The sequence below is a fragment of the Orbicella faveolata genome, unplaced genomic scaffold (assembly GCF_042242905.1).
Source record: "Orbicella faveolata isolate gen_17 unplaced genomic scaffold, um_ofav_v1 contig_12, whole genome shotgun sequence".
Classification (NCBI taxonomy): Eukaryota; Metazoa; Cnidaria; class Anthozoa; order Scleractinia; family Merulinidae; genus Orbicella; species Orbicella faveolata.
Window position 1 is genome coordinate 32,182,090 of NW_028301539.1, and position 12,571 is coordinate 32,194,660.

The 12,571-nt window shown below is 37.5% G+C and overlaps 1 protein-coding gene across 6 annotated transcripts in view; it reads right to left on the reverse strand.

Moving 5' to 3' along the window:
• The window catches only part of LOC110044414 (uncharacterized), a 20,828-nt gene continuing 8,257 nt past the window's right edge, over positions 1–12,571 (reverse strand). The window contains exons 9-13 of one of the 6 annotated variants that reach the window (XR_016205693.1): positions 5,109–5,148; positions 4,570–4,627; positions 3,936–3,983; positions 1,204–1,266; positions 1–89 (exon numbers count right to left, since the gene is read on the reverse strand). The gene's annotated coding sequence lies outside the window, so the exon portion shown is untranslated. Of the gene's footprint in view, positions 90–1,203; positions 1,267–3,935; positions 3,984–4,569; positions 4,628–4,684; positions 4,791–5,108; positions 5,149–12,571 lie in introns of those variants that run through there. The other 5 variants (XR_016205692.1, XR_016205695.1, XR_016205694.1 and 2 more) reach the window with 5 other exon arrangements.

Consider the following 12,571-nt stretch of genomic DNA (forward strand, 5'->3'; position numbering starts at 1 on the left):
GACTTTGAAGAGTGTCCTTTATTTTTATATTTACAATTTACAATGGCGACATGATCGGCATCGACTGAATCCATGACCACTGCCAAAGTCTACAACAAAAACAGAAGAGCTTTGGTTACCGATACTGAAGTAATCCTGTTTATGAATGTTTGTTGAGAACAGTTTTCACTTGAATGTAGAAAGTAATTAGCGTTTGCTTTGGTTTTTCAGTACTGCGCTGCGCGATTGTCTTAAAAAACTCGCGCCACTTTGTCATCCAATCAGAAGAAAAGCCATAACAAAGCGTGATTCGCGCGCAAACATTTTCCCGCGCTTCGCATCGGGTATACGTATCTGCTTCGAGTTTTGATTTGTTCACTGGGTTTTCTCGTCTTTTGTAATTGGCCAGAGTGATTACTTTGGTTTTGGTTTTACGAAACTCAAACTGCTCTAACCTGTGTAATAAGGAGTCATTTTGGTCCACCTCAATTCAAGAGTCACAATTCTTGTAAAACGTTGCAAGACATCAGAAGCAATAGACCATTTTACAGTTGTCTGCTCAGTGACCTGGCCTTTGTATGGCAGCGAGGCTAGAGTTGACCTTGTTTTGATACAGACCTCACTGCTTTTGTCATGTAAATGCACCTAGTTAGCATCAGAACTTGTTTTACACAACAAAAGCAGTGAGGTCTGTATCAAAACAAGGTCAACTCTAGCCTCGCGGCCATACAAAGGCCAGGTCACCGAGCAGACAACTGTAAAATGGTCTATTTGTCTATTCAACCAAGAAAAAAAATGGCACCCTGCCCAGTAGTCTGTAGTTTTGCCGTTGTGCTCTGCATAGGACGCAGTATACACATCTTTATTTCGTTGGCCACAAATAGTTCGTTCACTTATGCTTGAGTTTTGTATGGGAAAGATAAACAATACTGGGTGACAAACAGTTGCGATATCTTTGTGCCAAGAAGTGTTTCATCTTGAAAAATGTAACAAGTCGATCGTGAAAACGAGCGTCATTGGTTTCGTCAAGCTGGCACACTAAGGAACAAAGACTTGAGGAACGAGATTGAGAACCCTTAGTAAATGACCAGGCATGCTCATAACGGGTTGTCCTGCCCTGTGTTTAAGTGATGGGTTCCAATCCCTCGGCGATTCAGATGGTTTGCTTTGTCCCAAAGAAAAGAGAAAAATAGTAAAGGAAAAATCTTGCATATGCATACAAACCTGCTTTGAGGTCCAGAGTTGATATTTGTGTGAGCGGCTGTGTGAAACAACTCCCTTTGGAACCTATAGTAGACAAAACAGAGCAAACCATACAGGTTTTCGAGAACCGATACGTCAACCTAACGTTCTATAGACAGAATCAAAACAGTAGAAACTGCATGGAAGCCTACCGAACTGCCACAATTTGCTTGTATTCTAATTGATTATATCGCTGTCTCACAAGGACTGGGAACTACCGAATTCACGAATTTGATTGGCTGAAATCGATATTGACCGCGGTCTAGATTTTCCCATCTAGACCGGCATCTAGACCGGTTTCATTTTGCGTTGAAAAAGTAGCAAACTCAAATACAAATATGTTCACCGTTTTCTTTTATTTTTCTTCTCAATCATTTATGGAAGTGCCAAAAAGCCTGATGACAAAAAAAAGTAAAGAGGACGAGCAAATTTCGGCAGGTTTAAGTTAAGCTCATCTCCGTTTGCAAGCAAAATGTCAGCAAGCCAGTTACATTAAAGGAATTAAAGTTTTCTTGTTTGCCATATAATAAACATCTTATTAACCAAGCTAAGTCGGTCTGTATGGGAGAATCTTGACCTCGGTCGTGTGTACAGACCTCACTGCGTTCGGTCTGTACTCACGACCTCGGTCAAGATTCCCCCATACAGACCTCCTACTCGGTTGATAAGAGCTAAATAAAATCTAACCAGACTTGAATCCAATTTAATAGGCCATTTCCGAGATGCCTTTTGCCTCTCTGTCAATACGAGTCTTAGTGCGAAACCATTCATATGGAAATGTGTTCCGCCTACAGGTTCATTTTCAAGCAAATCATTTTCATGAAAGGTGTTGCACGAAGACTCATTTTGAAACAGAGGCACAAGGTAACTCGAATATAAATCAACATAAACGTGAGCAAACTTGATCTATCAAACTGTTTATATTGGTAAGCTTGATTTCGTTTGATACGTGAGCTTAAACCAAGTTTACCGTTTTACAAGTGAATTTAAAGGGACACAGTCAGTTGGTGCACAAGCGCATTAGATACCATTTCATAGCTAATTTGCATATCATAGAGACTCGATCCATACTGTTTTTAACCAAATATGATAAAATATCATAGGATGAGCAAAAGCACACTCAAAAACAGGTTTTTCAGTAAACAATTGAAAATCAAGCAAAATACTGTGAAGATTAAAGCGGATTTCTAGATGTACTCGAAGCGTATCTTTGATTTCAGGTTGAGGTGAACTCTTTTAAGTGAGAAACTAGTGTCCAGGTCAGCACGGTCAAAAAGCTGACTGTGTCCCTTCAACTGATAGGTGACGTTCAATTAAAGTTTGATTGGCTATAAACTATCTTTTGGGACGTTGAATAGGTACAATGACTTGAAATATTTGAAACAAAGTGTGTGCTTCAGACATCAGTCAGGCTGAATTTGTGATCAATCAAGTGAAGTTGTAACAGTGGGTTCAACCATTTCTGGCTCTGCTACAAACAACACTCTCACATCTGAGCTTTCATCACTGCACAACACAACAAAGGTCAGTTAAAGATTTCAGAAGTAAGCTAGCACTTCTGCACAATAGAAAGGGACTGACAACAACAATGGAAATAACGTAAAGATTCAATAAGTGCCCGTCTTTTTAGTAAGTGTCCAGATTAAGGTGGCTCAAAACAGTTTCCAGCAGTTAGATCTTGATGGGACATTATAACCAATATTTATCACTTGATGCTACAATCACGGTATCAAAATACTGCCCAATCATTGGTGAACACGTTGTTATCATTTTCGTGACACAATAGGTTACCATAGCAACAGTATGACCTAGTAAAAACACCCTTAATTACAGCTTTAGGGGCTTGTAATTCAAAAACGACACGGAGAATGCTTCAAATTTACGCACTGTCACTTACCGGGTGACCTGCAGAAAGAGTCCCAGGCGGGAAGCCTGGGGTGGAGTGTTTGGTCTAAGAAGGCCCCAAACCACTCTCCCCCCTCCTCCACCTCTGCCCCATTTCCCCCCCCCCCCCCCAAAGAAAAAAAATTGTCACACTTCCAAGTTTGAAAATAAATTCACTCTTCAACATCTCCGGATTTAACAAAGCATGAAATAAAGAGGTTAGGTCTGCATGTCAACCTAGAGGACTGAATGTCTGGTGTGTTTGTGTCGAGAAAGATTTAAGTACGCGTAAGATAAACTCTTTAACATCATAAACTGTTGACGCGATTCGCGCGCTACCGGCCGGTATCAAAGTTATTTCCCCTTTTTGACCAATTAGGCAAAGCAACGATTCCCCTATTGAATAGTCAACAGTGAATACTAGTTACATACAGCTCCTCAACAAGCTACTATTCGATTTAAGTACATCAACACGATATTCACTACAGACAATTTCTGCTTGCTAAGCAAATAATATAAAATGCGGTTTGAGGAACTTTTTACTTTAACATAAATCTCGGCTGATTTCAAGGCCATATGATGCATGTTAACTTATGGTTTGTCCATTTACGAGTTCCCTTTTCTAAAAGCAAGGTAATTATTTTCTTTAAGGTTAGAGATTTTCGATTATTTATAGCTTACAGTGGATAAGTTAAATAAAAAAAAAAACAATCATCAACAATTCTCTCTGAGCCTTTGAACTCACTTTTCCGATACTTAGTTCAATGAGTCTTATGGGAATTGAAAAAGCAATTAGAGAATGTTTCCAAAGAAATAACCAATGTGCTTATCTTGTGCTTGAAAGGTTGAGATCAGTCAACTTTCTCCTACGAAATGAGCTAAAAAAAGAATTCGCCTTGTCAGTCAAATTCTTTATTACAAAGAATCGTAGAGCTCTACGAAAATTTCTACGTCTAATCGAGCTTCATAAAACGGGCTGGGTATAACCTTAAGTTTTGAAAATTTAAGGTAGCTCTGAACCCTATGCACAGAATTATTTTAAACCTTGCCAAAAGTTCCTTCTTATCATGCTTATTAAAATTTGATAATACAAAAAAATTTCCCCGTGCCGTTTTCTAATTATAAGCCCTAAAAGCTGTAATTACGTGTGTTTTTAGCATGTCCTACTGTTGCTATGGTGTCACGAAAATGATAACGTGTTCACCAATGATTGGGCAGTTTTTTGACACCATGATTGAAGCATCATGATCAAGTGATTAAGAGTGGTTATAATGGCCTATCAAAATCTAACTGCTTGAAACTGTTTTTAGCCACCTTAAAATAAGTACTTCCTTGTGAGAAGTACCCCCATGACAAAAGTGGCATCTAAGACAATTACTTTGGTGTAAATTCATGACACATTCGGCACATAAGCGCAAACAATGCATGAAATATAAGTTTTATAATACTGAACTCCGCACATACCAGCACGATGATGGACAAGGAACTCAAGATATCTGCAGGAATCTCTCGATACCGCTAGCTGTGAAATCAGTCCAAAAATTAACGCTTCATACAATAATTATCTTCAGATAATTACCTTCTAAAGAGCGTGAACCTTGCTATGTGCTTCAGACATCAGTCAGGCTGAATTTGTGATCAATCAAGTGAAGTTGTAACAGTGGGTTCAACCATTTCTGGCTCTGCTACAAACAACACTCTCACATCACTGTGATTCATCATCACACAAGCACAGTTTGCTAATAGATCAGACGTTGCTAGTTTTTTTTCGGCAGGACCTTGACACTTCAATTTGAATTTGAAAAAAAAAGATGGTTTTTAAACATTCAAGGGAGTAAGAGTAAAAATGCTAGAATACTCAACCAATCATGAAAAATTGCATCCAGTGTTCACACTACTGCTGTTTTCTTTTACAAACGTAGATCCCGGTTGCACGACCATGCCTTTGCACCAGAAGACAAATGATTGACAGCTGACAAAAACAAAAATACAAAACTTCTTACCTCTTATATATTGTTACATTCCACAGGTAACCACACGGAGCTGTTGACAAGAAAAAATAATAAAAAAAAAAAAAACAGCAACAGATGATTTCAAAATGTGAAGAGTGCCAGAATTATATGAGATGTCAATGTTGCTCCCACACTTCTCATGCCAAGTTCAACCACCATTCTGCTCTTGCACCAAAACCAAACTAAATGCAGCAAAAGAAATCCATTTGAATCAGGGTCAACAAGTATGTCAACTAAATCGACAGAACTGGGTTGACAGCAAAGTGGTTTTTGAACCAGGCCTGAGATTTTGAATCCACAAATCAAATGGAAACTAACAGCAAAATAAAAAATATATATATCAACAGAGATCTAGAAAGAGGAAAAACATATTTAATATAATCTGAGTAACTTGTAATAAATGGTGGAGATTAAAAAAAAGTAATGCAAAACTAGAATGCTAGGTTTTATTTGTTAAATCGGTATTTTCTTCTTGATGATATCCATTTCAATTGCTAGTATTTTCACATGCACAGAACACTGTAGTACTATAAAATAGAAGTAAATAGCTTCTGCATAGTTCTAAGGCCATGTGCTCCAAGCTCTTTCCACCCTGGCTCCATACAGATGCAACAACTCAGGGGTTCCATTTTATCAAAACCAATTCACCATGAACAATTGTGTTAAACATGTCCTCGTGTTCCACTGGTAGTAACTAATGCTGTAGTATGTACAAGCTCACCACAGGAAACAGGTATCACTTCAAACAAAATTAGCTAACGACTTAAATGCAACTTAAATTGACAAAACAAGTTGAGACTGACTTTTTCAGAAGAAAAAATGCTTCATAAACTGGCATAACAAAATTAATATGTTACTTATGTACCCCACAATACAATGCACTTAGTAAGAAAACAACCAAAGTGAACTGTGCAGCTCACAACTCAAGAATTTGCAAAGTTCTGAAGTCAACAACAAGTAATATTCTTACTACCTTTGTTTTGACCGATAAGAACTGGCTTGTTACGGAAAATGCCCTTACTGAAATTGCAGTAGAAGATTCTTTTCATGAAAGGACGAAAAAATTTTACAACTTAAGATAACCTGGGTGATTAGTTTTCGAAAACAACTTTACAGTTCTTCCTAAGTTGTAAAAGGTAAGATTAAGTCTGCACACGAGAAAAGGGGCCCATCAGCCTGGAAATTATCTCTAGTTTCTGTGGCATTCTGTGGCATGAAGTGTCTACAAGTATTTCTTCTCTCCCCCCCCCCCCCCCCACCCCGCTTGGATGGGTTCCTAGTCCATTCCAGGATTACCCCCTGCATTAAGTTCGCTGGTACCCACTTTTACACCTGGGTGGAGAAAGGCACTGTGAGAGTAAAGTGTCTTGCCCAAGGGCACAACACAATGTCCTCAGCCAGGGCTCAAACCCAGACTGCTCAACCTGGAGGTGAGTGCACTAACTACGAGGCCGCTGTGCCTCCACAAGTTGTACTCTTAAAAATTAAAGAGGAATATTAAAAGGAGGATAAACGATAATAGCAGGAAAGGGGCAATGATCTCCATATATTTTTCCTAAAACAGCTATCAGCTTTCCATTTTATCAAACATTTTTTGTTGACTAAACCTGGAGTATTAAAGGAAAGTTTTAAGTAAGAGATAGCTGAGATAAAAAAAATACTATTACAAAATCAGGTCAAGCTTTGCTGAATGAGTTCGTTTTTTTCGCAATATGCGCTTCACAGATGTATCCTTACATACCAGCTTACAGATCTTAAGAACATACAATACTTTACCTTCAGTTTGCAATGTACATCGCATGGACAGAAATGCCTTTGACATCAGACACTGAAAGTTAACTTGGAAATCTGCAACTTTTTTCAAATTTTTGTCTGCTGCTAAAGCAATAGTTAAATTGCATTTAACGAATATTGCTTATGCTTTATGGCTTGCGACTTTGCTGATAAAAATTCATGCTTGTTGCTGATAATAATTTCTACTAATTGCAACTAGGGCTCAGTCCTAACGCTAATATTGTGTAACTTTCACTTGTCACAAACTATAGTTATTTAATGCTGTTATATCATTTCCACTTTAGTACGGCATTTTATAATCTCTAAAGTTTCCGAAGAATGGAGTTCCTGAAAACCAATCTCTCCATCAATATTACACCCAAAGACTTAAAACATTTCTCAATCATGGTTGCCACAGACATCACTTTTCAAAATTCTGACTTTTCCCTAACAAAAATAAAATTTCCGTGACCAAATAAATCCAAAATGTCAGATCTGGTAGCAGCTACTAGGCTCAACCTACAGCCGTCCTTTTCACTCGTTTATTAAGACTGACAAGTTTTCAACAAATTTTCTTTCTTCATTAAGGAAAAATATCGTTGAGATCACAGTGACCCCATGTTCCTTTCAGCCTTCTATGGTATTAAATCAGCCATGCTAAAAGTTCTCAAAATGTCAATTTTTCTGACTCCAAATAAAATTCTGACTTTTCCCTGACCAAGAATTTTTCGCCCTGACCATTTCCTGACCTGTGGCAACCCTGTCAATTTACAAGCTTCACAGGCTGTTTAATTGTCAGTTCGCTTAGAGAATAACTACTGTTACATATGAGACAAAATGTAAACAATGACACCCATATAACAAATCAGATGAAATCCTTAATACAATTGCAGTGCCATCTTGTTGACACAACACTTCTGTAAAATTTAATGTAATGTACTGAGCTCTACTTCAAATCAGAATTCTGCAGCCTTTGAATTTTTTGCCTCCTTGATCATCAACTTGAAGTTTTTTTTTAATTCAAATTTTCACAATCATTACTTTATCAACTTGAAGTTGATAAAGGTACCTAAATGGAGGATTGTCAGTTGCGTGCATGTTTAACTACTTATTGACCCAGAGTTGGCTCTTTATGGGAAAATCTCAAACCAAGATCTCGCTGTATTGATCAAGCAGTAGTAAGGTCAATATGGCAAGGCTAAGGTTTGAGATTTTCCTGTAAAGACCGACTGACTGAGGTTAATAAGTTGTTTACTGTATGGATTTTTGCTATATTTTAGCAGGCTCATAATTGACCCAGGGGCATTGCACAAGAGTATTGCTCTAGAATTAGTCAATCAGAGCACACATTATATCAGCAACATGGAGGCATGTTAGCAGAGAATGCAAGAATAAACTGATACCATGGGAGCCCACAGTGCTAACTTCAAAGTGTTACGACTTTCAAGGTCGCTGTGATGAAGAGAAAGCCTGCAAAAAATTGTTTCAAAAGCACACAAACCCACAATCCTCCATCTTATTTTGACAAGGAGCTGATTCTAGAAACATCAGCTTTTCCCAAACAATTAAGCAAGTTAGTGATCATCTATTAATGTTTTACCTGCTTGCCAATAGGGCACAACAATTTCTTTTAAGAAACCAATCACTTTATAAATCTTATGGATGACATTACCGAGTCTTTTGTCAACTACCAAAAATAAATATATACCTGTACACATTATGTGCAATACACAAATTTATACATCCACATACCTTCCTTCATCCATGCGGTAACATCCAATGGAACACAGTTTCACTTCTGTGAAACACAATTAACATATCTGCTGCTTTCTCCCTGGGTTAAAATTCTTACTTAGTGCATGAAACTCTTTCAATTGTCAAAAGATTTTTTTCGCAGCACAAGTAAAACGACAATTTTTTTTAAAAGCTGCTTTATAAAACTTTCACGATATCACATAGCTCCAATTGGTTGTAGTTGTTTGCAGGACACTAGGAACAGACAGCCGACACAATATTGCAACTTTTAAATTCTTTTGAAGTCTCTCTCATGTTTACATCAGACTGTAGTGTGTGTAAACATGTGTCACATTTTCCATTTCCTAAACTGAAATTCTTATTTATTTGACTGGCATAAAAGTCAAATAACGAGAGCAAATATCTCATGCTGATTGATACTTTGTAGTCATTTTTCTCTAGTTCAAAATGTCACATGATCAAAACTGGACTGAAACAAAAAGCACTGCATGAATTGTGCCAGAAGGTTGGCATCAGTTTCTCCTCAAATGATCTTTTGCTAAAGGCTCACCAAACACACTGATGTATAAACACTGATCATTCTTGAAGTGTCTTGTGAAAAGAACACGGAAACAAAAGTAGTCACAGAACTCTGATGAGGATAGTACCAAAATATCTTGTTTTCAACTTTCTCCGCTCAAAACAATTTAACATACGGCTGTTTCAACAAAGTTCATCCTGCAAAAACCTATAACATAGCCAATTGGCATTATGGGTAGTGACAGTTTGTCGTTGCTTGGTGGAGGTCCACAGTTTTTCAGTAAGAAGGAAGGAGAAAGCATGAATACATATGTTGAATGCTATCTCCTTCTGTCACATCAAAGCAATATGAGCTTCATTCAAGCATTGGAGAAACAGCATTACCCAAGATACCTTGTGACATTGTTACATACGCCTTAATGTTCTTGCAAGACAACATCTGGCAAAGCAGCTGTATGGGTCAACGCCCCATCACTTACCCAAAGAGGCTCGGGATTATTCATAAGTGCAAAGTGATACACCAATTGCTCCAATCTCAAATCATGTAATTTCTTCCTGACAGAATGGCTACTTCACAACACTTCATGTGACAGTGCTCCATTGGCATCATCAACAACCCCCTCCCACTCCATCCCCTTTACAATTTTCTTACCTGTACATCCAAACCCTTTGAACCTATTTTTTTTTTTTTCATCAAGTATTTTAAAAAGTAACTTAGCAAAAACATACAGCAAACAAAGTGTCTTTAAAGAAAATTTAAATACTCCATTATCTGGTTTATACATTTGCTGTGTGGGAATCAGAGGAAGAAACCATTTGTTGATATGTTTTTTTTTTTTTTACAAAGACTTAGCAGCTGGCAGCTCTAGCTACCTTGGGGAGACTGTTCTAGAGAAGAGCTCCATAGAGGGAAGAATTACATTTCACATGGTCAGTTCTTGGCATTGCAGAAATCGTAAGATAACCTGGTGCAAGCATACCATACAGGCCTTTTGCTTTACTCTTCTGAATAACAGTGTCAAAACCAAGTGAATTGAGAAGAAGCCTAAAGTTTTTGTCATATCTTGACTTTGTTGTAACCATGGCAGTACAATTCTGCAGTTTCTTACTTAACTGTTGAGACAAGCCATCCCAAATAGTACTGTAGAATCTATAAACTGATTTTAGTGTTTAGTTTTAAACGCACAAATACTGGAAGCACCTTTTTAAAGATATTCAAAGAAGTGTGTATATCTAAGGGATGGTCATTTCGGGATTGTCAGAGCTGATGATCACAAACTCAGGTTTTTGTAACATATCCCCCAATCTCAGATTTTCATTAGTATACATATAGGCTCACTGTTTCCGCCAGAGCGTGCCATTGCAGGAATCCCACGCTGCAATCAGAGATGGCCCCCAGAAAAATGAGAAAAAGGCCAATTTGGCCCTTTCCTTTTACAAGGCTTCAGGCTTAACACAGGCATAGTATTTAAAAGCCATCCCAGGGTTCAAAATTGTGACCAATATGGTCACCGACACAACTAACACTTCATCCTTGACGACCAAAACTTCTGGTTTAGTAGCCATAATGGCGACTACATTTCTCTCTGTTGACGATTAATAACGGCTATTTTGTCACACATTATGTCCTTCTAGAAAATTACATTGAAAGATCTTTGCTTCTAAAACATTCAACATAAGAAAAGAAGTCAATCCGTCCTTCTGCTTTGTTGCAGTTTTGATTCTTGGAAAACTTCCAAATGGCTGACCATGTATGAAATCACCCTATAATGAATTGCAAACCCTTGATCATTGACTACATCATGTATGCCTAAGGATTGTTCTCTTGTAATGCACAGATCCTTTATACTAGTATCTAATTCAAAAGAAACTTTATTGAGTAGAAACACTTCAAAAAGCACTTAAAATTTTATCATAGATCCTAATAAACTGCTTTATTTTCCTTGGTACCCTGATGTATTTTTTTCCCTCTGTAGCTTTCAATTTATTGGTCCCTTTCCTAAAAATTTGGCCCCTAAAAAAGGTCTTCAGGGACCACTTAGGCCCTCAAGTAAAATTTTCTTGCTGAAACACTGCAGGCTGAAGCTCAAGCTCTGCTGCAGCCATGTGACATGCCCAAATAGTTAAAATATGAGACTAAACCCTCCTCAGCCCTCAGATTCACTAAAGAGGAATGCTATGCAGTGCATACAATCAATGGTTTCAGCTTCCTCCTGCCTATACACTCAGTACTTTGCTGTTGAATGCAAGGGGTTAAAAAGTTACATGGCATTGTAACAGTGTTCCTAATTTGTCCTAATTCAAAGCCCCCTTTAGAAACCCGCTTGAATCTTCTAGTCTTGCAATAAGATTATTTCTGAAAAGGAAAACTTAACACAGGTCTGTATCTTGTATATTCTATTTTCATTTGAACATGCTTATTTGACTTTAAAAACCCAACACTGTTATACAATGTAATCCAATCAAATAACATTGACCTCCCCTATTTACAATGTTACATTACAAACTTTATGAATGACTATTTCATTCTAATAGATCAGTCTTCTAGTGATCAAGTAGTGAGCGTCTCTCTCTCACCTCAACATTCAGTGTAATCAATGATAAGATGAGTGTTATCTGCCATAGTCAACCAATAACTGCTTTATTACGTAACGTTGCAAAGAAGGTACCAACTGAATACTGGATGACCACTTCACTCAATCCTAAAACATTGGTGTTTCCTTCAGACTTCATACCATTTTTGCCTTCAGATATTCTTTCCATACTTTCTCACGTTCCTTTGTGGAATTTTGCATTTTCCACATCTACATTATCCTCCATAATTTCATTTATTGCTGAATTTTCGGGTTGGAAATACAACCGAGAGGAAACAACACTCTGCAGCTATGCAACTACATTCTAACAAGAAAGAATATATCCAGAATTATCTGTGGCCCCCAGATTGGAGCATGAGCCCTCAACGTACATAAAGAAATAAACTGCTCTCTACGTGGGAAATTTAAAGGTGATTTCATGGTTTGAAAAATAAAGATTCCACGAAGAGAAAAAAAAATAAAAAAAATAAAAATAAAAACACTTTGCATGGCAAGCTTACCCAGCAACTATTTAAAGTGGGCTAATACTTTGAAGGGGAACTGTAAGTTAGGTTAACAAAAAGTAGGGGTTAAATTGGTATTCAGATAATCAGGTTCACTGTGATAAAACATACTCCAAAAACACAAAACTTGATGTGCACAAAGAAGATTAAAATGTCCATACAAGAGATAAAGTCCTCAAAAATAAAAGGCAACCTATAAAAGAATGAGATCTCTCTTTCAAATTGTTTGCCATTTATGCCAAGATGTTAGTCAAACTGTGTAAAGATGAATATTTGGATTCTGGTCAGAGAAAAAACTTTTTTCTCCAGT